This window comes from Bos indicus, chromosome 4 (genome assembly GCF_029378745.1).
Source record: "Bos indicus isolate NIAB-ARS_2022 breed Sahiwal x Tharparkar chromosome 4, NIAB-ARS_B.indTharparkar_mat_pri_1.0, whole genome shotgun sequence".
Taxonomy (NCBI): Eukaryota; Metazoa; Chordata; class Mammalia; order Artiodactyla; family Bovidae; genus Bos; species Bos indicus.
Genome location: NC_091763.1, coordinates 92741755 through 92764166, shown reverse-complemented (window position 1 = coordinate 92764166; position 22412 = coordinate 92741755). Strand labels below are relative to the sequence as shown.

The 22412-nt window shown below is 48.2% G+C and overlaps 1 long non-coding RNA gene across 1 annotated transcript in view; it reads right to left on the bottom strand.

The window, feature by feature from the left end:
- Positions 1-1687: 1687 nt before the first annotated feature.
- The window catches only part of LOC139182756 (uncharacterized), a 32644-nt gene continuing 11919 nt past the window's right edge, over positions 1688-22412 (bottom strand). The window contains exons 2-3 of the long non-coding RNA XR_011566300.1: positions 2621-2763; positions 1688-2505 (exon numbers count right to left, since the gene is read on the bottom strand). This is a non-coding gene — a long non-coding RNA (uncharacterized lncRNA). The remainder of the gene's footprint in view (positions 2506-2620; positions 2764-22412) is intronic.

Here is a 22412-nt window from a genome sequence, read left to right as displayed (position 1 = left end):
CATTCACACCAGAAGCAGGAGTCTTCTCTGAATCCTCCCTCTCCCTGGTTCCATTCTCTTCCCTGGGAGCAGATTCCCTAGGGCGCAGGGATCTGAGTTGCAGCCTGAGGGGCTCAAGTGAAGCGCCAAGGACAGTCAAACGCCTGTGATGTGGACCCAGAAACCCACTTTGAAAGGTGGCTTAGACACAGGAGAGCAGCCTGGGGGGCAGACACCCTCCCTGAGGGGCTTCTTCCACTCAGCAACCTTTTCCCCCACCTCCCTCTCATACTCCATCTCTCTTTTTCCTCTCCACCACCCCTCGCAGGCTCTGAGCCCCTCATGACAGCACCTCAAAGAACTCCAATTCTGTGGGCAAGGTCCATAGGCCTTGCCCTCCTAGAACAGAGTCGGTCTTGGAGCTGGGGGAGTGATCCATGGATGGAGCTCTTGGGAGGCTGTGGGGTGCACTACCTCAAATGACCACACGATGACACCCTTGAGCTGCATACGCATTCCCCACCTGCATGCCAGCGGGCAGGTGGCAGGGCATGGCCTCCTCTGCAGCTGGGTGGGGTTGGGAGATGAGGATGGCACTGGGGGCAGGAGCTCTGGCAGTCACAGGCACTAGTTAGCCCTGCAGGCTTTGTCACCATCCTGTCATTTCCCACTCATGTCTGACTGTGTTTGGGTGGGTGACCTCACACACCTACAGTTAATTGCTCCGGGACCCAAGCCTGCCTTCCTTAAGCCCTCTCCCTGACCCAGTGAACACCGAGCCTCATTCAGGTTCCTTCTGCACCTTTAAACTCAGTGTGGGTCATACACCAGCTCACCGGACGTCTCTCCGACTTGCCTCTAGTGGCTTCTGTGTGGGGAGGGAAACTTCCAGCTGCTTTGTTTCTTTGTAGGCTGTGGTTCTTGTGTGGCCTCTAAGGGTTATGGGCCTGACACGCGCCCCTCGCTGTGGGCTGCCCCGGGCACAGCAGCCAGCCAGGGCCCCCAGAGGGAGGATTTCAGGAACAGAGGGGCAGGGGAGCGAGCCTTTCCTGGATAGAGAGTGCCGAGGCACTCGGGACCTCTCTGAGTGATGGAGCGTGACACTGAGGCCTGTGCTCATTGCAGCCACAGAAGGCGTCCCCAGAAACCCGCAGCCGGTAGGAGGGACAGCAATCCACAGCCACCTGTGGTTGTCATAACCCATCCTGTCCCCCAGTGAGAAAATGAGGACCCTATTTATCTTTTTTCTAAATTATTTATTTGTCTGCACCAGGCCTTAATTGTAGCACTCGGGATCTTTAGTTGCAGCATGTGGGATCCAGTTCCCCCACCAGGGATGGAACCTGGGCCCCCTGCACTGGGAGCTGGGAGTCCCAGCCACTGGACCCCCAGGGAAGTCCTGAGGGCCCTGTTTATCTGTATGTCACATTTCTCCATATTACATGGTCCTCCTCTGTCCTGAATCCCAACATTGTTTCACCTGCTGGGAACGCTTCCTGGGACCCTAACCCAAGCTGTGTATGTGATCTCTGTCTTCTGCCCTGTCCCCTGTGCCCTGGGGGCTGACACCATGGGAGGCCCCTCCCTCCAGGATGGTCACTCAGCTCCTCCAGGGCCTGCCCCACCTTCTCTCCAAGGTAAGCAATCCTACCTCCTGTCTCTAGGGGTCTCTGGATCTTGAGGCAAGCAACTCTATTGACTGCTTAACTAAAGCAACAAAGCATTTTATTGGAGGGATTTGGGAGTGGTTCATGAAATGAAGGTGGGGGGTTGAGGGTCCAGGCTGGGGAAGGGCAGGTGCCAGGCAGTTCAGGGGACTTCAGCAGCACGAGCTCACAGTCTTCCCATCAGCAGAGCTGCCACTCAGTCAGCATCGATGTTTTGTTCCCCATCTCATATCCCTCCCCATGGGATTTCAATTCCCAGGCCTGTCTTGGGACAGTGGGCAGGGAAATGTGAGATGCCTCAAGTGACAGTCCCACCAGGAGTGCCCACAGCGTAGGAGAGGTGATTCCCCAAAAGAAGTTTAGAGGGAGGTGGTCTCCAGACAGGACAGAAGACTGGGGCCAAGTCATCACACAACCTCCATCACATTAACTGAGCCACTCCTATTTCTTCTTACCTCGTGGAATCTCCCGCAGACTTCGCGCACCGGTAATTGACTGAAGGTCAAATGACTGACGGTCCAGTGGTGGAGCACTGAGGCACAGAGAGGCTCAGCACTTGCCCTGAGGTCACACAGCAGCTCTACGGGACGGCCAGGTTGATGGCTTCACTCCATGTCCATGGGTTTGGTATGTGACCCACCGGGAGCCCTCTGGGGCATGCCTCTGTAGACAAGGCCTCCCGCAGATACTTTTTGGGGTAAGGGCTTCCTGACTACTGTAGAGAGGAACAGCAAGCCCAGACCGCAAAAAGATCCAAAGGGGCCGGAAGCCCTGCTAGGGCCAGTGGGCAGGAGGGGAAGGCGCTGCCCTCGGGGGCTCGGCTTGCAGGTGGCCTTCTGATAGGAGATGCAGCCAGGACCTGGGGAGAGGGAAGAGGTGAGAGGAGAGAGCTGAGAGTGCCAGGAAGCAAGCGGGCAGCAAGACTCTCAGTAACCCCTTCCTCCCCCAACTCAGTGTCACAACCTAATTCTTACCTGGTCCATTTGGTGGGGAGGCTGGCAGGCCTGGGAGAACGGTAATGCATCCTCAAGCGAGGGCTGTTTGAGCCTGCATGTCTCCTTTTCATGGTCCACGCCTCCCTGTATTCTTCTTGACCTTGGAGGCTTTTAGTCTCCTGCTGTGATTTGGGGTTCAGTTAGATAGCCTGGGTGGGGGGATCTGTGCACCCAGATCCTGTCGGGAACCCCCCAGAGTTATAAATGCCCAGAGCCCCCAGAAGAGGGGCTTGGATGACAGTTGTCAGATGAGACCTCTGAGGCCAGACAACTCTGAACTTGCAGGGCTGGGCCTCTGGTGTGTTCTGACAACGCCCTCTGTCTCAGCAGATGAGATGGTTATGGTGAAGTCAGGAATCAAGTGCCAGATGGCTTAGCCTATGAAACCTCCCTTGCACGTATCAAATGAACTGCTTCACGGAGGTGGCAGCCAAGCACCCACAGCTCAGCGCCCTCTTGCTTCCCTAATGAGGGCAGTCAGCAAAGCCTCCCAGAAGTGCCAGGAGCCGCCCGGCCTGGGTCTCACCTGTCTTGCCTGGAGGACTCCACCACCCCACCACCCCCGCCCCACTCCGCCCCCAGAGGCCACAAGTGCTGAGGGGTGGAGGGAGACATAGTCCGCTCAGCATCACAGGTCTACCGAATAGACAGCTTCGGCATGTGGTCTATGGCAGAGCTCAGGACAGGGTGGTTTGTTTCGTGATTTTCCTGAATGAGTCGAGGACGCATCTGGAACCTGCCAGAGAGATTGGGTGCTCATGCCTCCCCGGGTCTCAACACAGGCTTGTTAGCAGGGGCCGCCCAAGACACTGGCCCTGCCCAGCCTCCCCCTCCTCGATGCGTGGCCCCGCACCGCCTTCCGGACTCCATACCTGGTGGTAATTCATTTGCATCCTGAGGGACCTGGGGCTGCTTCAGAATGTTCACAGGAGTTGAGAATCACCGCAGCCTGTCTGAGCTCGGACTGCTCCCAGGTGCCCTCCACCCCGTTCTCCCCACAGCTCCAGGGTTCCCTGGGGACCCCGCGGTTTCTTCCGGCCCTACTTCCCCCGCTCCAGCCTGTGCCGCAGCCCGCCCGGGCCGGACCTTGACGGCGTAGGAGGATCACACTGCAGGGTCTGAACTGAGACACTCGGGCCTTGGTACTGGACCGCGAGGCAGGGCAACCGAGAGCCTTCAGGGAGTCAGCCGGCCCCCTCCTGCGTGCACGGGTCCCATCGCCCCCCACAGGGTGCTTGGTCCTCCTCTCCAAGGCTCCTCCTTGCTCTGATGTTGGCCCTCCAGGGCGTTCCACTGTCATCACACAGGAGCTGCAAGTCATCACACGCTGCTCACATCTCACAGAGACCCCGTGGAGGGGGTACTCTCTACCCACCCCCACGGGGGAGGAAGCTGACCTGTCTAATCACAGCCCGTGAGTGGCTGAGACCCAGCCGGAACTGGTGTCTGTCTGACCCTAAAGCCCATGCAGCTCTCTTTGCCCTTGGCTTCCAGGACAGACAGGACCTAGAAGGTTGCTGACAGCCTTGCCCTGACTCTGTTGTTCTCTTACTCCTTGGGGAGTGTCTGCTGGCTTCCAATCTCAGGCCAAGTTCTAATTCCACTGCCTAATAGTGGGTACTTGACCTGTCTGTACCTCGGCTTCCTCACCACTAAAGTGGGCGTAGTAACCCAGTGTGTGGCTCAGACAGAAACACCTTGTTTCTGCTACCACGTCTCCCCAGCTGTGCACACCTGTGTTTCCCTTCTGATCTCTGATGAGCCATCCTGCTCCTCCCTAAGGCCCACTCTTCCCCTCTGTCTGGAACCCCTCCCCCCCTGGCCACCTCATGGACACTGACTGGCCAGTGGCCCCCTCCTGGGTCATTCCCACCTGAATAAAAGGCCTCCACTGGCCAGATATCTCTCTCCAGCTACTGCCCATCTTGCAAGCAAAACTATTCGGTACTCTGATCACCCCCTTCCCACTCTCTCCTGAATCCCCCGCAGTCACTTTTGTCCCCAAGATCACTCCTATCAAGGCCACTGTCATGTGGGAGGGGAGAGGGACCGTCCATAGGTGTGGGGCGAGGCCAGGGCTCCCTCTGTTTCCCCAGCTCTTCTGCCTGGCACACCATCTGTCCAGGCAGGACCAACCTCACCAGATCCAGACACAGTCCCCTGTCTGAGCCCAACCCCAGCCCCTCTGCTCCTCCCAAGGAGGCTGTCTCTCCGCCTACCCTCTGCCCCCTCCACCCACTATTTCTCCATCCTCTCCTCTCTTTCTTCACTGAACTCCTGGCTCAGTCCATCAGTTCCACCTCTTCCTGGCACTTTCTTGGGTTCCCTAATCCTGGTCCCGCGTGTGTCTCAGGGTCACTCGCTAGACCCCTGGTTGTTCACTTGGCAGATGTCTGTGAGTGCCTGCCGGATGCCACAACTGCACAGGATGCTGGGGAGGCAGAGGGGAGCCCGCCACAGTCCCGACCCACCAGGAACTCCCAGCTTAGAAGGGAAAATGTAGACATGGCTCCCTGGGTGTCCTGAGCCCCTCAGACGAAACTCATCTCCCAGCGAGCTTCTCAGCCTCCCCGGGGAGCTGATCTCCCCTGGGACCCCTTTGCGCAGGTGCCAGCACAGGGAATGATGGGCTAGGTAGGCAGTGATGGGTGTCTGAGGAGGTGCCAGTGCCCCTGGGGCCAGGAAGGGGACACTCCTCCAGGAGGGATGGGGGAGCATGAGGAGACTGGGGAGGCTTCACCCAGGAGCCTCTTGGGAGCTGTCCCGGGGAGCAGGAGGGGTTTGAACTTCTGGGACTCAGAGGTGGAGAGAGACTGGCTGAAGCAAAGGCTCCAGGTGGAAACAGATTGGGGTGGGGGTTGGGTGGTTTGTGAAGGATGGGGAGGAGTCAGAAAAGGTCAAATGGCCATTTGACAAATAAAAGGTCAAACGGCTAAAGCTCAGCCTCGATGTCAGGTATTTCCTCCAGCAGGCAATGGGCAGCTTCTGAAGGTTGTTTGTATATGTGCGTGTGTGTAAGTGCTAAGTCAGTTAAGTCGTGTCTGACTCTGTGTGATCCTATAGACTGTGGCCTGCCAGGCTCCCTCCGTCCATGGCATTCTCTAGGCAAGAATACTGAAGTGGGTTGCCACGCCCTCCTCCAGGGGATCTTCCCTACCCAGGAATCAAACTCACGTCTCTGACGTCTCCTACATTGGCAGGCAGGCTTTTCACCACTAGCACCACCTGGGAAGCCCACTTATATATATTATATATATTCTTATACTGGGGTATGTTGATTAACAATGTTGTGTGGGTTTCAGTTGTACAGTAAAGTGATTCAGTTCTATATATGCTATATTTAAAATGGATAACCAGGGACTTCCCTGAGGGGCCAGTGGTTCAGACACCATGTTTCCATTTCAGGAGTTATGGGTGGAATCCCCGGTCAGGGAGCTAAGACCCCACAGGCTGCATAGTGGAACCAAAAAAAAAAAAAAAATGGTAACCAACAAGGACCTACTGTATAGCACAGAGAACTCTGCTCAGTATTATGTAACAACCTAAATGGGAAAGAATTCTGAAGGTTTTGGAACAGGAAAAATTTATGAAATTGATTGGAAGAGGGAGAGGCTGTTGGCTGGGGGGAGAGGTTAGAGGCTTTGCAACAGTTCCGAGGAGAGGCAATAGGAGGGACCTGACCCAGAGAGGTGGAAGGCATCATGGATGCAGCAAATTTACGAGGATGAGAGAGTCAGGAGCAGACAATGTACAGGTCATCTGGGAGCGGGGAGAGGGGTCAGAGCAGTGAGGACCCAGGGGCAAACGGGGGGAAGTGACCTGCAGTCCGATTTAATAAGCAGAAGTTGAGGACCCACCGTGTGGAGGGTCACTTTCAGCTCTCCAGGTTGTAGAACTTGATAATGACCGTGATAAGTGAAGGGCAGGAGGGACAGAGGGAGGCAGAAATAGAAGCTGGAGGCTGCCCAGAGAGGAGAAACAGAGCAGGAGGGAGGGAGGCGGGCACGTGGACACGGCCGCTGTGCTCCAGGCTGGCATGTGGAGGCCTGCCTGGCACTGTCCCTGCTGCCTGGGCTGGGTGGAGGGGGGTCTGCAGGGCAGGCCCGCAGCGGGAGTGTGGGGGGTGGGGTCACGCCACAGGCTGCGGGGCCTGGGGTGATGTCCAGCCTGGGAGAGAGGCAGGGCTGCATGGGGGTGGTGGTGGGGAGTGGATGGGCTGGGGTCTCCTGAGACTATGGAATACCCCGACCCCAAGCTCGGAGCAGGGAACTCAGTGGAGATGTGCCCAGTACTGCTGAGTGGTGGGCGCTGAGCACAGGTAGATCCCTGGGTTCCAGTTCCAGCTCACTCTGCCAACTGACAGAATGACCTTAGGGACTTCCCATGCTTCCTCTCAAAGGCCAGCGCTAACACCCCTTAACTGTAAAACAAGAGAGTTTCAGACACACAAAGGAGAGGGTGCTCCTACCTCTTGGCTGTTCTGCACAAAACGGAGGCCACCATGGGCACCTCCACTTCCTCACCCCACTTTCTTGGATGGCTCGTGTTCAAACCCCTGCATGGATTTCCAATCCACCCACTCCCACCCTTTCTGTGCTGCCCCTGCCCTACAGAAGACCCTCTGCACTGGTGACCTTGTTGGCCACAGCAGCCTCCTACCTGCTCACGCCACGTCCATACCTCCCTCTGCGATTATTATTATTATTAATTTTTTAGTACAAATCTGCTCATGTCCTTCCTCTCCTTAAAGAAATCTCTAGATGGTATCACCTCTATCATTAAATCACGCGTGATCACCTGCCCTGCCCAGCTCCCCTCTTTCCTCGTGTCTTTCCTTCTCTCCTCACGCTCCAGGCACACTGGCATTCTTCCAGCTCCTAGAACACGCTGAGCTTGCCTTGGGGCCCTTGCCCTTGCTGTCCCCTCTGCCAGGAACATCATCTCGCCCTCTCCAATTGGATAACTCCCTGCTTCATGGGCACTCCCTCGGAGAGACCTTCCCTGAGCACCCAGATGAAGTCCACTCAGCATCTTCCCAGCACTTAATCTCCTTTTGCAAATATATAGTTATTAGAATGATTTGTTTGTTTGTTTAATGTCTGCCTATTCCTCTGGACTATAAATCCATAAGGACAGAAATCTTGTCTGTCTTGTTAGCTGATGTATACCCAGCAGCCACTGTTAGTGTTGATGGGATGAAGGAAGGGAAGAATTAAAGAAGGAAGTTAAGAAGGGAGGGACAGGTGCGAGGGGGACTGGCCATGTTTTCCTATTACAACTGCTGTTACCCCCGCTGACCTTCCCTCCCCACAGAGCTACAAGGGGCAGGCTCTTCATACATGCATCCAATCCATTGCTGTGTAATAGAACTCCGGCTAAAATTAGGCGTTTTTACATTGTGATTTCATCACTAGCTGAATCACCCTTTCTGTATCTTTTGGCATTTTAGCTTCATGTTTTGCGATTTGTCACCTGCTTGGTGACACGCAGTCCCTTGTAATTTTCTCCATCTCATATTTACATTTTCCTTTTTTCATGTTAAAATAGAAACATTCCTTATTCAAGTGTTACTCATTAATTTATAGACCATTCTTTTTATCTGCTCAGTAATAATATTTTCCAGATCCATTGTAAGTTCATATTGTCCTCATAGTTTCATTAACCATAAAATGAAACTAAATAGAGTAACAGTTGTTTAACATCTGAATCTTATTATTGTTCAGGAAATAATTTAGACAAAAATAACTATTGTATATTCTGAATGGGGGGTGAATTGAGGTACTGCAGTTTATAGAATTTCATTCTATTAATAATCTTAGACTTTCTTGATTTGTTTCTTTCTGATGCTAATAAAAACCCAACCTCCCACCCCCACTCCACCAACTGAACTCGCTGGATCTGCAGAGTTGGATTCTGAAAAGAGGGCCTTAAAAGCTGAAAGCTGCCATAATTCCCTGGAGGATCTCCAGGATCTGACCTCTAGGAGAAAAAACTTTTCCCAAAGGTCAGATAATCACATGTGCAGAGAAAACCCTCTTTCTTGTTCAAAGTGGAGACCAGGTCTGGAAGCATCCCGCTCTGGATCAGGGGGAGCAAGAACTATGGTGGGCTCCCCTGGTGACTCAGTTGGCAAAGAATATGCCTGCAGTGCAGGAGACCTGGGTTCAATCCCTGGGTTGGGAAGATCCCCTGGAGAAGGGAATGGCTACCCACTCCATTATTCTTGCCTGGAGAATTCCATGGATGGAGGAGCCTGGCAGGCTACAGTCCGTGGGGTCACAAAGAGTTGGATGTGACTGAGCGACTTTCACTTCACTTCAAGAAGCACAGTAAATGGCCCAGCAGGTGAGCATATTACACCCAAGGAGGAGTGGTTCAGGGCCTTGTGCGCTGGACCTGCCTGGAGGGGCCCTCGGAGAGGGTCTGGGGCTCATAGTGGCCAAGGGCATGTCCAGGTTGTGGGGAGCTGTGGCACTTTCCACATGACAGAGGTCAGAGTGCAGCGCTGCTGAAGAGGCAAGACTCTGAGGGGCAGGATAGCTGTTATGGGCTGAGTTGGAGCCCCACCCCAAAGTCACACACTGGAGCTCTAACCCCCATGCCTCAGAATGTGACTGTATTTGGTGACAGGGCTTTTACATTTACACACCAAAATACACGCACGTGTGTGTGTGCTTAGTCTCTCAGTCCTGCTGACTCTTTGCAACCCCACGGACTATAGCCTGCAAATCTCTGTCCATGGGATTCTCCAGGCAAGAATTCTGGAGGGGGTTGCCATTTCCTACTCCAAGGGATCTGCCCAACCCCGGGGTCGAACCCACCTCTCCTATGTCTCCTGCGTTGGCAGGCAGATTCTTTACCACTGAACCACCTGGATTTTACCACTCTGTGCTCCCAATGCAGGGGGCCCAGGCTCGACTCCTGGTCAGGGAACTAGATCCCGCAAGTCACAGCTAAGACCTGGTCACAGCCAAATAAGTAAATAAAATATTTATTTTACTTTAGATCTTGTAGCTTTGTGTTCTGAAATTTCCATTTGGATCTCTTTTATAGTTTCTATTTTCTGCTGAAATGTCTACATCTGTTCACTCATTATGAATATCTTTTCTTTTTAAACAGGTCCCCAAATAACAGCGATGTTAGAATTAAGAGATAGAAAATTGTAAACAACTACCATAAATATGTTTAGGCGTTTAAAAAGAAAAGATATTCATAATGAGTGAACAGATGTAGACATTTCAGCAGAAACTTTAAAAGAGATCCAAATGGAAATTTCAGAACTCAAAACTACAAGATCTAAAATAAAATAAATATTTTATTTACGTATTTGGCTGTGACCAGGTCTTAGCTGTGACTTGCGGGATCTAGTTCCCTGACCAGGAGTCGAGCCTGGGCCCCCTGCATTGGGAGCACAGAGTCTTAGCCACTAGACCACTAGGGAAGTCCCAGGACAGGGCTTTTAAAGATATAAGTTAAAATGAGTCTCTTAAGGTAGCCCTAATCTAATCTGACTGGTGTTCTTATAGGGAGATCTAGATACACAGAGTGACACCTTGACCTTGAACTTCCAGCCTCCATAACTGTGAGGAATACAGGCTAGTTAAGTCACTCAGTGGGTGGTACTGGGTTCTGACAGCCCTAGCAAATGAACACAATAGTGAAGAAAGGGGAGCTGTGCTGAAGGAGACTGTGGCAGCTACAAGGTCTCCTCTGGGTGCTCGGCCAAGGGCTACTCTGCACAGGACTGGACTCCATAAAGCCCATCAGAGGGTGACTGTTGTGCAGAGTTACAGCAGGTCATGCAGGGCTCAGAGACCAAGTTCCAGTCCAGACAAAAGAAGCGAGACCTCAGTAAATGCTTGGAACTCCTGGAAAGGCAACACCTTAGGGCTAACAGCCGTGAGTTAGAGTCAGTGCCACACCTTAAAGCAAGGAAAAAAACATAGTGAAGAAAAAAGCAAAAAACACTAGCCTGCAAGGATCAAGAGCTACCAGAACCAAATCAACACCCATTAAAGGAAGGAAATGTGAACTAGATGCCCCGCAATGCCTCATCCATAATGGCCAATGATACAGTAAGAAAACATTTTGGACATGAGAAGAAACAGGAAAATGAGACCCATAATTAAGAAAAATAGACCCAATATAAGCAGGTCCCCAAATAACAGAGATGTTGGAATTAGATAGAAAATTGTAAATAACTACCATAAACATGTTTAGGCGTTTAAAAAGAAAAGATATTCATAATGAGTGAACAGATGTAGACATTTCAGCAGAAAATAGACACTATAAAAGAGATCCAAATGGAAATTTCAGAACTCAAAGCTACAAGATCTAAAATAAAAAATTCACTGGATAAACTTATAACATCAGATTGGAGTCGGCAGAAGAAAGGGTCATTGAACTTGAAAATAGATCAATAGAAATTATCCCATCTGAAGACCACAGAGAAACATGATTTTAGAAAGGAACTTAAAAATGGATTTTTAAAAAGTCAAAAGACTCACTGAGCCATGGGACGATATCAGGTAATTTAACATAAAAAGAGTCAGAAGGAAAAAGGAGAGAGAGAGAGAATTGAGCAGAAAGGAATATTTTTCAGGAATAAAAGCTGAAAATCCCCCTCATTTGGTGAAAAAACATCCACCCACAGATCTAAGAAACTACAGATCTAAGAGCAGTGCCCTGACTTGAGGCTGAGGAGGAAGAGGGGGCTGGGCAGGCCCCAGGGAGCTGGAGAAGGCTGGTGATCTGGGAGTCAGTCTGGAAAAATGACCTGGGCTGAGTGAGTGCGAGGGGAGGGAGGAAGGGAAGGGGAGGAAAGCAAGAGCCTCAGCAGGGCCAGGCCACCCTCTCAGCAGCCACTGACCTCAGAGAGCCGCTTCCAGGAAATAAACCCAGCAGAGCCCACGGTCAGAGAAAGGAAATGGCAACCCACTCATGTTCTTGCTTGGAGAATCCCAGGGACGGGGGAGCCTGGTGGGCTGCCGTCTCTGGGGTCGCACAGAGTCGGACACGACTGAAGCGACTTAGCAGCAGCAGCAGCAGAGCCCAGGGTCAGTACTTGAGAAGTGCGTGGGGAAGGCAACAGCCCGAGGTACTTTATATATTTTTTAGAAGTTTACAGTTCAAGGGGAAGGAAGCAAAAGAGGGCAGCAGCTGAGGAGGCGAGGGGAGCTGTTGCTGTTTATAGTCATGGGAAAGAGGCAGATGGCTTAATGGAAATGATTGATGACAGAAGAAAAAGAAAGGTTTTTGAAAGAGTCGAGCAGGTGTGGGGCCGAGGCCTCAGGCGGAGTCCCTTGAAAATACCAACACGTGTTGAGGAGAACCAGAGAAGACGGTGAGTGGTGAGAAAGGAGGGTGATGGAGCTCCGATCCCAGCAGTGAAAGTCGATCAGTCATGTCCTACTCATTGAGACCCCATGGACTATACAGTCCACGGAATTCTCCAGGCCAGAAAACTGGAGTGGGTAAGCCCTTCCCTGCTCTAGGGGAACTTCCCAACCCAGGGATCAAACCAGGGTCTCCCGCATTGCAGGCAGATGCTTTACCAGCTGAGCCACAAGGGAAGCCCAAGAATACTGGAGTGGGTAGCCTATCCCTTCTCCAGTGAATTTTTCCCACCCAGGAATCAAACTGGGGTCTCCTGCATTGCAGGTGGATTCTTTACCCACTGAGCTATGGGGGAAGCCCCTCAATCCCAGAAAGTGTGGTGCAAACCGTGACCTTTCCACAAGCAGCTCACACTTAGACAAGAGTAGGCGCTGCTCCAGACACGACGTTTGTCCCCACGTCTTCCTGTGAGAGAAGAGCTATTGTTTTCTCTACTGTTACAGGTGAAGAAAATCCCCAGGGTGCCACAGCCAGCAAGGGGTGGAGTCCACCGGATCGGAACCCAGGCAGTGAGTCTGGCGTCAACACCTTCCTCGTAACCAATCCAGGGAGGAAGCGAGCTTGGCTGTTTGCTAGCTCTGTGACCTTGGGGAGTTGGGTTTCCCTTGAGGAAGGCCTTCCACCCCTGGGAAACTCAGACATCATTGCTGCTCTGTCCACTGCCCAGAACGGCTGTGAGAGCAGGGTGGGAATGCCCTTTGTGAATGCTCAAGGGCTCCTCAAATATAACTTGGGGCTCCTGCTGATCGGGCATTTTCTCGGGAGCAAGAGTGCCTGCCGGAGCTCCAGCCCCAAAGTGGGGACTGTGACATCCAGCTACTATTTGAACCCCCCTGGTTTTGAGGCATCCATCAGTTATGCTAGGAGAGGCAGACAAAAAAGTGTGATAGACAAGAAAGTGTGATTGAACCCTGGAAAATGATTTTTGTTACGAATCACCTACCCTGTTCTATGCACTGTGCAGCTGAGCACTTCCCTAAACCAGCTCTACATTCTAGAGTCCATCTCTAGAGTGTAACCATTACATAAGTACAATTATTCCTACGTCCCAGGGGAGGAAACTAAGACTCACAGAGGTCAAGAAACTAGCTCAAGGCCACACACAGGGTGAGTGGCAGGGGAAGTGTTTAAATCTGAATGTTCAACACCAAAGTCCACTCCCTCTGTAGGCTAGCACTTGGACTGGCGTGGTGGTTACTGGATTAGAGGAGAGTACTGAGGGAAAGGGATTCCAGAAGGCACTTCCCAGACATGACCAGGCGGGGAGGGGCAGAGTGCAGAGTGGGATGGTCAAGGAAATCCTCTTCTCCATTTAGAACGTGACCCTAAGATAATCATTCCTTAAAAACCGGGTTTAGAGACCCCTTTGGGGAGCTGATAAAAAGATTCGCCTTTGAAGGGATGCCCACTTTTTCACGATATTAGGGGGTTCATGGTTCCCTCAGATCAATTGATCCACACAGGGGCTGAGCCCGGGACTGGCTTCATAGCTGATGGACTTATTCTCCCAGCTGTGAGGAGTGCCGCCATCCTAAGAGCTCACATCCCTCTTCTGGAATTCTCCTTGATTGAGGAGGGTCACCTTGCCCAGGCCCCTCTCCTTCCCAAGGCAAACCACACGGGTTAACTGACTCGGTTCTGAGGGGTTCCTCCCCTCCCCGGTGGGGTCCTGGGAGTGCTCCCTAATAAACCTCCCGTCTGCTACTCACCCTCAAAGAGTCAGTTCCTGGGAGAACCTAGGGTATTCAACCGGTAACATGTGGATTCTCTTCTTTCATCATAACAGCAACTGACAAGGGAAGTATGTGTTCTAGGTTAAGTCCTGCACCCACTCTTCTCAGGCAAAAAGTGAAAGTGTTAGTTGCTCAGTTGTGTCTGACTCTTTGAGGCCCCATGGACTGCAGCCCACCAGGCTCCTCCACCAAGCTCCTCTGTCCATGGGACTATGCCAGCAAGAATACTGGAGTGGGTTGCCATTTCCTCCTCCAGGGGATTTTCCCGACCAGGGATCGAACCCGCGTCTTCTGCATTGTAGGCAGATTCTTTACCGTCTGAGTCACCAGGGAAGCCCAAGAAGTCTGAAGCTTAGATGGCCACTTGCCCAAGGACCCAGAACCAGAAGTATTTCCATCCAGAGCCAAATCCCACACTCACTACATCCTCTTTCATCTGGGAGGGGGCAACCCTCAAAGAACCCGCCAGGCAGGGGAGATGGTTGAGCCACTCCCATATGGAGACAGAGCCCCTGGGTCCTAGAAGGGCACTCCATCATTGTGCGCCCTGGCTGCATGGGCACATTCAGGGTTGAAGACTTTTAACCTAGCCACCCAGTGGCCACCTTCAGGAGGGAGGGCAAGCTCTGACCGGGTCTTGTGGCATGGGGACAGCAGTGTTTACAGGTCACTCCAGAAGGATGCCTGCTGTCCCTCAGGGAGTCACAGACCTGGGTGTATATCTCAGCCCTACTGCTTATTAGCTGGGTGGGTGGGGTGGGGATGAGGGATGGTCCTCAGTGGGTCATACCCCTCTCTGGGCTCCCCAGGCTCCATGGCTGCCTCACTCCCCACTGCAACTTTCCAAACATTCCTGCTTCTCTTCTTCAGGGCCTGCCTTCCAGCCATGCTTTCACCTCCCAACTCCCTGGACAGTCTGTTTCGCTCACTGTCTCCCAAGCCCCAGCATCATCTGAGCGTGACCTCAAGATCCAAGCAGGAGGCCCATTCACCCGGCCAGCCTTGGGGGCCTTGTGCTGCCTGCTCTCCAGGTCTTACCTCTAGCTCCCCTCAGGCACTCACACCCTTGGCCAGCTCCTAGCTGCCCTGTCCCTCCCAGACCGCTTTCTCCCAGGGGATCAGAGCAGCAGGGCTGGGCCGGCCAGGCCACCTGAACCCCTCCCCTGCTCAGCTTTTGCCCCGCAGTTGAACATTCTTCCCATGGTCCCAACACAGTGTCCCAACAGTATAGACTTTTTGTAACTGTCAGAAACGTGGCAGGGCATGAAATCAGTTACATAACTCATCTGGCTTAAGCCATGGTGCATTCTGCTTGTTTTGTGACAGGACATAAATGGAAAATTTTGCCTTCAGGTGGAAATTTTGAAAAAGACAACCTGTGCTAGCCATCTCGAGGAGAGGTCTGCATGTCGTGTGTGTCCTTCCAGGTCTTATGATCCCCATTGTCAATGTGTGGGACCTGCTACCTCCATGGCCCTGCTGGATGCCTTCTACACTCAACAACCCATCAGAAACCATCTTCCCTCCACTGATGCCCCACTGGCCCCAGAGTGCCTTTCCACTCCCATAGTGTCCTAGAAAAAATCATTGCATCACCTTGCAAATTGAAGCCCCCCAGAGTCCAGGTCTCCGACCTCAGTGAGGCCCTGGCATGCATGACAATCTTGATTTGCCCCATTTCTCTCAGCTGCTCTCTTAGCGTCCCAGTGTGCCTCCAGCCCTCACCCACCAACCTGGGAGGAAAACCACGCCTCCTTGGCTCCATGACAACCGAGGCCTCCAACTGTGACTGGCCTCAACTGCTGTGGCCTCTCTTCCGTGACCCCTTCTCCTGCTCGCAGCCACCGAGCCCCTGGTATCTGGTCCCATGCCCTTCTCAGCTAAGCATTTTTTTTTAATTGTGTAATTGTTTGGAAAAGTCCCTGATGTTGGGTAAGATTGAAGGCAGAAGGAGAAGAGGGTGTCAGAAGTTGAGATGACTGGATGGCATCACTGATGCAATGGACATGAACTTGGGCAAATTTTGGGAGATGGTGAGGGACAGGGAGGCCTGGTGTGCTGCAGTCCATGAGGTTGCAAAGAGTCGGACACGACTGGGCAACTGAACGGCAACAACGACAAAAATAATTGCTTTACAATGTTGTGTCAGTTTCTGCTGTACAATAAAGTGAACAGCTATATGCATACATAATCTCTTCCCTCTTGAGCCTCCCACCCCCTCACCCCCTGCCATCCCACCCCTCTAGGTCGTCACAGAGCACCGAGCTGAGCTCTCTGTGCTACACCACAGCTTCCCACTAGCTTCTATTTTGCACGTGGTTGTGTATATGTGCAAGTGCTACTCTAAGCCCCCCTCTCCCATTCCCAGCCTGTATCCACATGTCCTTTCTCTATGTTTGCCTCTCTATTCCTCAGCTAAGTTTTTTGAAAGAGTAATTTTTAGTGTCATATACCAACATTAATGGGAATAATAAACTATCACAAATAGAGTCCAGCAGAAGAGTAATAAATATAGTATTATAAATGACAAAGAGAAGTTTATTCCAGGAGTTCAAAGATTGTCAGTCTTAAAAATCTATCAGTGCAATTTATCTCAGGAACAGAGATTAAAGGAGAAAAATCATATGACCATTTGATAGATGCCCAAAAAGCATTTGATAAAATATAATATATATTAAAAAAAAAAAACAACCCTTAGTACACTGGGAATAGAGTGATAATTCCAAAGAAGAATAAAGAACAAATCTAAATCAGGAGCAAGTGTCATGCTTAGCGATAAAATACTACCCTATAACTGCACAAAGACGTCCTTGATTTGAGCTATCATGAAAGATTGCATGGGAGTAAGTTCTAGTCAATGTCATTATAAAAGAAAAAGGAAAAGTGATATAATTATTGGAAAGGGCGAATCAAGAACCTGATGAACTCCATAGAAAATCCAAGGATCAAGTGAAGATTATCGTAATTAATAAGTTGATTAAAGGCAGGTAGTTACAAAAGAAATACAGAAAAACTATTAGATTTCCTATATAATGGTAACAATCAGTTAGAATATATTGGGTTGGCCAAAAAGTTCTTTTGGGTTTTCTGTAAGATGTTATGGAAGTTACAATGGGAAAGGAGTTGCATTCATAATAGCAACTGAAATACAAAATATAGGGAAAGAATCTTAACAGGAAAAGTGCAGGACCTCATAAAGAAGAGCTTTCACACTTTACTGAACAATTCGAATAAATAGAGGGCCATATTTGGTTTTAAGACAAGAAGACTTGATATTGTATAAATGTCAATCTTCTTCAAATTCGCCATATATTTTCCATAACTGCAATCAAAATCTGAATTGAGTTTTTGAGTTGAAGTTGATAAAATAAATCTGACATTGATCTGGATGAATAAATGTGAAGAAATACATAAGAAAATTTGGGGGAGAAAAAAAAAAGACTAAATTAGAGCATCCCCTGATGCTTGTCATATCAAATATGAACAAATATATTTTAAACCTATAGTAACTGCAGCAGTAAAGTATTGGTGTCAGATTAAGCAGACAGATCAAAGGAAGAGAACAGAAAGCCCAACTGGCATTTCAAGTCAGTGGGGGAAATGATATGCTGTTCAAGAAATCATGCTGGGATTTCACAAGACTATTGTCTTCTGATTTGATTTGATTTACTGAAACATTGAAATTTTCCATATGTCAAAATCACTACATTGCCAAAATGTTTACACATAAAATGATGGGATGTCTGAGATTTGCTTCAAAATAATAGGAAGGAAGTGGAAGGGATACAGATGAAACAAAATTGGCTGTATTTTGATAATGGCTGAAGCTGGGTGATGGATATGCCAAGGCTTATTACACTATGCTGCCTACATTTGAAAATCCCCCCAAATAAAAAGTTTGGGGACTTTTCTGATGGTCCAGTGGTTAAGCCTCTGTGGGGCTTCCCAGGTGACTCAGTGGCAAAGAATCTGCCTGCCAATGCAAGGAGATGCAGGAGATGCAGTTTTGATCCCTAGGTCGGGGAATACCCCCTGAAGGAGGAAATGTCAACCCACTCCAGTATTCTTGCCTGGGAAATGCTATGGGCAGAGGAGCCTGGTGGGCTACAGTCCATAGGGTCACAAAGAGTCAGACATGACTGAGTGACTGAGCACGAACTCACACTTCCAATGCAGGGGGTATGAGTTCAATCCCTGGTTGGGGAATGAAAAACCCACTTACCACTCTGAGAGTTCAAAAAAAAAAAAAGTTTTAAACGTCATACAAATTAGAAATCCGAACTAGGAAAATATTTGCACTATGACACACAAAGATAACTGTCCGTAATACATATATTTCTCTTAGAAAGCAATACAAATTTTGACCATTCCAATAGGAAGAGGAAGATGCTGTTGAGTGAGAAATATCAGATTGAAAATAATGTGCAAGGTGGGATAATATTTCAAAAATATACATCAGGAAAAATATCTGAAAGAATATACAACAAAATGTTAACTGTGATTTTTTCTGATAAGGCTGAAGATGGTTTTGCTTTTCTTTTTAACAAAACTCTCTGTATTTTTCAGATTCTTGTTTATGAGAAGCAATGAATACTTTTATAATTAGAAATACATAAAATTATTTCTATTTCTTTTTAAAGGGAGGAAAGAAAAAAAGGAAGGAAAGAAGAACGGAGGGAGAGGACTTTCCCGGTGGTCCAATGGTTAAGAATCGGCCTGCCAATGCAGGAGACACAGGTTTGAAGCGTGGTCTGGGAAGACTGCACATGCTGCGGAGCAATAAAGCCCATGCCCCACAACTACTGAGCCTTAGCTCTAGACCTGGTGCTCTGCAACAAGAGAAGACCCCACAATGAGAAGCCCAGACACCGTAACTAGAGAGAAGCCTCCACTTGCCACAAGTAGAGAAAGCCTGTGCAGAGCAACAAAGACTTAGCCCGGCCAAAAATAAATTAATTAATCTGAAAAAAAAAAAAGGAAAGGAGGAAGAAAGGAGACTTGTATCTTGTGGTTTCTTTCAAAGCCCCTTTATATTTGTATAAAGTATATGTGTTTACTTTTTTAAATGTAAATGACAGGTAACATGCTCTACACACTGTTCTATGCTTGCCTGTTCTACTTGACAGTAGATATTGGTTTGTACCAATTTAGTCTCCCACCAATAATGCATGAATGCTCCCCATCCTTGCCAATACACTATTCTGTTTTCCATCCTTGTTGAGTTTTGAAGGATGAAAAATGACACCTCATTGTAATCACTTGCAGTTCCCTCATTATGAGATTGAGTATCTTTTTATCTGTACCAGAGCAATGAATTTTTCTTTATCTCTGGTATTTATTCACATCCCGTACCCATTTTTCAGTGGGATTTTTTCATTTTTTATATTGATTTGTAGTGGTTCTTTCTATAGAAAAAAGTAGGCATTTGTCTGCCATATGTCTGCAAATATCTTTTAGCAATTTATCATTTGTTGTTTAATCTTGTGCTTTTTTTCCAATGCAGGGATATATTTTTAAGTAGTTGATTTAACTAGTCTTTTGTTGAATAAAGCTTCATAAACACACAGTTCTCCCCTACTGTAAGACTATATATTTATATATTAATATTATAAACTCCGGGAGTTGGTGATAGACAGGGAGGCCTGGCATGCTGCAGTCCATGGGGTCACAAAGAGTTGGACACAACTGAGCAACTGAACTGATGCTCCATATTTTCTTCCAGTACCTTTATAGCTTCAGTTTTAACTTTTATATACTTGTTCCATTATTTTGAAGTAAAGAGTGAGTTGGAGTCAACTTTTTCCCCAGATATGTCTCCAGCTGTGCCAGACCTATTTACTGAGTAATCTGTCTTTCCTCTCTGATATGAAATACCATTTTATGATATTCTAAAGCCCCATATAAATTTGTGCCTATTTCTGAGCTCTTTATTCTGTCATATTGGTCTGACCAAGTATTCTCCAGTACCTCTCTATTTTAATTATGTTTTCACACAGAGTAGAACTGCTGTCTTCTCACAACTCCACTTTATGAGAATTTCCTGGTTCTTCAAGCATGTTTATTTTTCCATATCAACTTGAGAATAAGCTTGTCTGGTTTCAAGAAATAATTATGTAGGTATTATCTAGATATTGCATAATTTAAGAAGAATTAACATCATTATACTTAAGATCAACATTTTCCAGCCCAAGAAGTTTTTCATCTTCATTTGATGAGTTCTATTGCATTACTGAACGTCTCAAAATTCTTAATAATGGATCTTGCCCTTTATTGCTATTACAATTGGTTTTCCTCTCTGTTATATTTTAAAACTTCTGATTGTTTTATTGAAGAATGCTGTTAATTTGCCATATTAATTTTGCATCAGCAATCCTATAGAATTCTTACTATTTGCAATTTTTTTCCATTGATTCTCTTGGGTTTTCAAGTTATGTAATCACATCATTTTACATGAAGGATACAATTTTACTTTCTGTTTTCTAATTTGGTGCTTCACTTCTTTCTCTTATAGTTAACACTTCATCTAACTGCTCCTTACCCAAATGGGACCACTTCTATGGTTTTATCATTAAGCTAGATGAAAATTTGGTTGAAATAAACAGAAAAATAATCAAAACACAAAGCAGAAGAGGAAATAAAAATGGCTCATGAGCATATGAATAGATGCTTACCCGCAGATGTACTTCTTATATAACAGATGAGGGTACACTTGCATTTCGCTGCCCACACCTTACCTCTCCTGGTCTATCACCATCTTTGGTTAATTAGTGTTTACATTTTGGTGACTATGCAAACATGGCCACAGCAGAATCAATTAGCATACAAGGTTTAAGCTTTGCGTGTGTAGGTTTTTTTGCTTTTCCAGGACTTGCTAATTGGCTCTATTTTATTTCTTCCCATGATCTCCTTCAAACAGTTCTCCATGCTTTATATAAGGCTTATGCTTTATTCAGAAGCTCTGGTGCCTTGGTTACTTTAATTTTGAGAAACCCCCTGCCATGAGCCCTCTCTCATTGGGCTCCCAACTGGACAGCATAGCAGCTCCCTGGGCTCAGCTATCAGCCAGAGACATCTCCCAATTGCTTTCCAGATTGTAGCCACTGCTTCTGAAATTTTCTGTCCACCTTTCTTTGCTTCCACCTTTATTTTGAGGAGTACATTATTAACAACTTGCTTAACTGATGTGTTGAAAGTGAAAGTGTTCGTCACTCAGTCATGTCCAACTCTTTGTGACCCCATGGACTATAGCCCACCAGGCTCCTCTGTCCATGGAATTCTCCAGGCAAGAATTCTGGAGTGGGTAGCCATTCCCTTCTCCATGGGATCTTCCCAACCCAGGGGTCAAACCCAGGTCTGCATTGCCAGTAGATTCTTTACTGTCTGGGCCCTTATAATCTTTAAAATGTCTTTATTCTGTGCTAGAAGATAATAATTTGTCATGTGTTGAATTCTGGGTTGAAATTACCTTCCCTCTGAATTTTGAAGTTCTGGTTCCTCTGTATTTTGGAGTCTCTTGAAGAAAAAAAAAAAAGAATTCTCTTGCCTCTGTAATGTTCATGGGCTTTTATATTTTCTCTCTGAACATTTTTGGGTTATTTTCTTTGTTCCTGATACACTGAAATTTTAGGTTGACATACACTGCTGATTTTATTCTTTATAAAGACCTCTAAACTTCAGGGTTGGTAATTTTCTTGTGTTATTGATTTGATAGTTTCTTCCCCTCAGAGTTCTTTGTTCTCTCTTTCTGGAACTCCTATTAGTCCCATGTGAACCTACCAAATGGATTCTCTTTTCATTTCTATTTTCTTTTTCATCTATCCTGCTATTCTGCTTTCTGGGTTATTTCCTCAACTTCATCTTTGAATGCTACTGAATCTTCATCTTCTGCTTTCGAGGAAATTTCCGTAATTTTATCTTTAATTTAACTGAATATATTATTTTGGCAGCCATTCTTAAAATGTTTTCATTTCCAAGAGCACTTTCTTGTCCTCTGAGTTTTCCCTTTTGGTACTGTCTCTGTGGACATTAATTAGAGGCTGTGCTCGTTTTGTTTGAATTCTTTTCTGTTCTTCGGTTATTTCCATTTCCTCAGGGGTCTTCTTTCTCCGTGTTTCCCTCAGTCTCATTATGGTGGAGACTGTCCTTGGGGGGTGAGTTATCTTTGGCTGTGTCGATTCATATATTGAAAAATAAGACACTGAAATGTCATTTGGGAGTTCTGTGTGTGTTGGGGGTTTCCTCAGTAGCTGAGTTTGGCTCTTGGGTTCTCAGCAGGAGCTGGTTGTTCTCTGGGGATCTTCACATGCCTGTTTCTGGGGCCACTCAGTTTTCCTAGAAGAAACCTCCAATCACGTGAGTGAGGGCTGGAGACCTGGTAATCTGGTGGTATGGGTTGACAGTTACATAAGCAGACGTTCAAATAATCTCCCTACTCTGGCATCAGATCTCATTCTTGCCTTCTGCCATGCCCGGCCCTGTGGGGACCAGTTCTCAGGGGTTCTCAGGAGTACATCAGCCCCTTCTCATCTACTGTCCCTTCTCTGAGTTCTCTAAGCTGATGCTTTCTCCACTCTTCTATATGACTGTTTCAGACCTCCAGCTGCTCTTAGTCTTCTAGAATTTTGTGGAAACCTCTCATCTGC